A 4,395-nucleotide genomic window follows, 5' to 3' on the forward strand; every position below is an offset into this window, starting at 1 on the left:
AGAACAAGGCAGCCCCGAATGCCAATAATACTCCAGTCATATCCCTGTTACTTAGAACAGCAGCCAGCACATGCATAGCAGGTACTCAGTAAATGCTCATTATGGAAGAATGAGGAGCTGCTATCATCATTGTTGTCATCGTTACTATTATTTAAGAACAGATGTGGTCTAGAATCATCCTTAAGGGATGGTCCCTTGGGTGCTCATGGCCAATAGGTCACACTGGTGACTTAAAATATCTTTCTTTTGGTCTAGGCTCTGCCCCCTGGAGCATCCAGAAAAGGCAGCAAACTGCTCATTTGCTGGGGCTTCACCAGCCAGGACCAGTCCACATCATCAAGCCTCCCGGGCGCCCAGGTGATACCAGCCTTCTCCTCCCCACAAGGAGCCTGGCCATGGGCTGCCGTGAGCAGGGACCCTCAGTCCTCACCCCTATCCCCCCTTCCGCTTGTCTCCACACTGGAAAACTCAGGACCTTGTGCCCAACTGAGCAAGGAATCACCTCCACAGGCCTTTTCAGGGTGATCCCAGGCGAACTCTGCTCCCCTCAGGCCACTCTCAGCCTAGGAGACTCGTGGGACTGAGTGAATTATGACATTTTTGCTTCTTTCAAGAAAGGGCAAGAGGAGTGACAGGGGAATTTTCAGGGAGGCACAGCCAGGCAGGGGATACTCTGTCATTTTGCTGACCTAACAAATTATCACTGACGATTTTAAACAGCCAGCGTGACCAGGCCAGCCTCTCCTAATGCAGAGGGCACCACCCATAGAACACACGAAACCCCACGTGGCGTGTTCTGAGAGGCGGGTAGAGCAGCATGAAAAGAAAGGAGGCTTTTGCATCAAGGACTATTTCACCTCTCCAACAGGCTGCCAGAGCCCATCCCAGCCACAGGCCTGCCACCCACCCTGTGTTCACACGGAGAATTCCCGCTTGAGATTCACAACTTTCCCTGCCTGAGGCCTGCCCCTTCCCCTCACCCCAAGCCTCTCCTTCTCCCTGGGGCCTTCTTGAGCTTAGCAGCTGGGCCTGTCTCTGCAGAACTGTGAGGCCGGCAAAGTACAATCTTCTCTCTGCTATACTCCCCAAGCTTCTCTTTCCCTCCTCTCTGTTCTGCCTTCTCTTTCTCTCCTCTCCAAGGTCCTGAAAGATTCTAAACAAGTCATTGATGCTAAGGTTTAGTAACTGACATAAGACTATGAACCACAGGAATAAGTCTCTAATGGTGGGATATTAAGCATCAGATGACTAGGTCTGGGGAAACAGGATGATATTTGGTGGGCAGGGGTTGTCCTGGTGCCCCTGAAGTCTCAAGTGGCTAGTCCCAATTCTGCCAGGGAGTAGGACTGGCCCAAAACTCAGAAAAGATGACAGAGCAGGCATGTGCCAAGTGTCAATGAACCAGGAGACTGTGTGGCGTGGGCCCAGGACACCAATGGCTGGGGGCAGAAGCTGGGGACAGAAGTGCCAGCTCCCCGCAGAGGCAGGGCTTGCTGGAGACTGGGTTGCATCCTCCATCCTCACTTTTTGGGAATCCAAGCTCAATCTGTGAACTACCCTGCTACTAAAATTCACACCACTTCCCCCACCTCTAAGGATGGCGTGAGGGATCCTAGCTACACAGCCACTTCCCTCAAGTCCAATGTCAGAGAGTCAGGCTGGGGGCTAGAGAAAGCAGAGGCCACAACACCAGCCCTGAACCTTTCTGACCTTACTTGATTCTCAAAACACCCTGCCAGACCCATCTTACAGATGAGGAAGCTGAGCCTCCAAGCCTTCTGTAAGTTGGACAATGTCACACAGTCAGGGACCTAGCAGGGTTTGGAGCCCATGTTTTCCACAACAGCCTAAGGCCAGTCTCTTCCGAACAAGCATGAACAATTCAGCCAATCTCTCCATGCACCAAGTCACAGAGCCCCAGCTTACAAGCCTGAGAACGGCTGAGCTCCCACAAGCCTGCTGTTTGCTTGTGGGGCCTTGGATGCAGCCAGCCAGGACGCTGGGGTTCTCACATCACCAACAGCCCCAGCCACAGCAGGTCCACATCCCTATCTTCCATCGAACTGGACTACCCAGTCCCTCAGCACATCCACTGCCTTTCACACGACAAGAGGGAGGAGGTTTGGGGGTAGGGAGGTCTCAGGCACAAGCACAGATTTCACCCTGTTAGGCACACTGGCCCTGAGATGGGGTGTCCCCAAGCTACCTCTAAGGGCTGTGTTAGCAGAGAAGTGACGCAGAGCTAGGGCTTCTCAGGCAGCCAGGAGACTTTGGCATGAGGGGCTGGCTACAGGGTCTGGAAAGGGATGCCACCAACCTGCCACTGAGATGCCTGTGGTCCTGAGATACTCTGAAGCCAGGACATCAGAGCCAATCCAGGTCCCATACCCACACCCAGGCAATCCAGGCTGTTAACTGATCAAGACCTGGGGTTTGTGGAGATGAGGGGAATGGGTGTGAGGTGGCCAGGAGGGGAAGCCTCATCTTGTGTTCCCCAGGATGGATGTGGAGCAGAAGCCAGCCTTGGTGACAGCTTGTATGTGACATCTGTCAAACTGAGACAGCTCCCACTTGGGGATCCTGTCCTGGGTCCTGCTCTAACCCAGTCACTGATAATCCATTGCAAAGTAGGTGAATCCCTTCCTTTCTGGGAACAAGGGCTTCCTCAATCACCAGTATGCCTGGCAGGTACTGGGGGCAGCCCCGGGGCAGCCTTGGAGGAGCTAGTCAGAATATGAGCTTCTTTCCTCCCCAGCCAGGCTCCCGGAATTATTTCTCAAATCATTTTCAGTCCTAGGAAGTGATAATTTGATTTCACTTTAACATTTTTAACAAGCTGCATCTTCATCAACTGCCAAATTAGGCTGAGAGCAAAGAGATCGGGTAATCACAATGAGGGGCTTTGGAGTGATTGGGGAAATCAAATTTGGGGTGTGCCTGGGGGGTTGACACTTCACACTCAGCACCTGCTGCGGGGTCCTCATCGCACCACCCTGATCACCCCCGTGAGTCCATCTCTGCTCAGTGGCTCCTGGCAGGGACACCTCCTCCTATCAACCCTCCCCACAGGCAGGAGAAGGAAACCCCAGGTCCCACAAGCTGGAGAAATGAGGCCAGCCTGCAGGCTGTGATAAGTGGGGAGTCGGACCCGCGTAGGCCGACAGCCCAGTTCAACAGGTGGTGGTGGGCTCATTCCTTCCTGCATTCTCCGGATAATTCTGCCAGCCCCATTCAAGTCCGACGTGGAAAAGTCTGCCCTCAGCTTTGGCGTGGGTAAACTGCCTGGAAGCGACAGCAAAGAGGGGGCGTCATCATCTCCCCCGACACATCCTTGGGACAGACAGATGGACAGACACACACGCACACGCGCACACACACGACCGCGCTCCCCATCACCCTGCCCCTTCCAAGGTGTGCGATCGCGGGGGCTCTCCGGCCCCTGCCCCTGGCTGGGCGGTCATGGGGGCACAGCCCGGCGCCGCGGCCCAGCACCGGTGGGAGACCGTCCCCCAGGGACCCCCAGGATGGAAGAGCTGGTCTCTCCCGGTCTTCCCGGCTCTTACCTCGCTGGAGCGGCCGCGACCCCCGACCCGGGTCCAGTGTCCCTCGCCGGCTGGGCGAGCGGGGCGGGAGGTACCGCGCTAATCTGCCCGGGACGCCCGCCCCGTCCAGTCAGCCCGAACCGCTCCGTGCCAGTGACCGTGGCCGCCGCCGCCGCAGCTCGCGCCCTGGACCCCGAGAGGGAGGGGCGGGCAGGGGGCGGGGCCGAGGGCGGGGCCTCCCCACCCCTGCGCTACCAGCTGCGGGCGGGGTTTGGGACCGATCGGATGCGGTCTCCCAGCCCGGGAGGTGAGCACCTCTAGGGTAAGCACCCTCGTGGGGGTGGCAGGTGAAGAGTTGGGGGCTGGCGTGGGAGAGGAGAGGCTTTCAGAGTCCGCATCGGGCTGGGAGGCCCTGCCTGGAGTTGGACTCACCTTCAAATTCCAGCAGCTGGGGCTGCTGCCTCTGCTGTTGCTGTTGCTTTTAAATAAGGATGATGATGATGATGATGATGATAACGATAACAGAACAACAATGCCAGCTAGTATTTATTGAGCACTTACTAGTGTAAGCGTTCAATGAGCATCACACGTATTAAGTCATTTAATTCTCACACAAATCCCATTTTACAGATGAGAAGACTGAGGCACAGGGTGCTTAAGCAAGGAGTCTGAGGACACAGAGCTGGAAAATGGCAGAGCCAGGATTGCAGCTCAGGCCTGTCTAGGTGCAGAATCTGAGCCTTTAAAGCCCCACTATGCTTTTGTGCTGGGTGGTCTTAAGCTAAGTGTTTGTCCCTTTTAACTGTAAAATGGAAATATGTGTCCAGTAAGTGGTGGTAACTAACACTTAAAT

General features: G+C 55.4%; 1 protein-coding gene across 1 annotated transcript in view; it reads right to left on the reverse strand.

Annotated features, from left to right (window-relative positions):
- The window catches only part of CACNG5 (calcium channel, voltage-dependent, gamma subunit 5), a 63,644-nt gene extending 59,602 nt beyond the window's left edge, over nt 1-4,042 (reverse strand). The window contains exon 1 of the mRNA XM_011992143.1: nt 3,564-4,042. The gene's annotated coding sequence lies outside the window, so the exon portion shown is untranslated. The remainder of the gene's footprint in view (nt 1-3,563) is intronic.
- Nucleotides 4,043-4,395: the final 353 nt, after the last annotated feature.

This window comes from Mandrillus leucophaeus, unplaced genomic scaffold (genome assembly GCF_000951045.1).
Source record: "Mandrillus leucophaeus isolate KB7577 unplaced genomic scaffold, Mleu.le_1.0 Scaffold404, whole genome shotgun sequence".
Lineage (NCBI taxonomy): Eukaryota > Metazoa > Chordata > Mammalia > Primates > Cercopithecidae > Mandrillus > Mandrillus leucophaeus.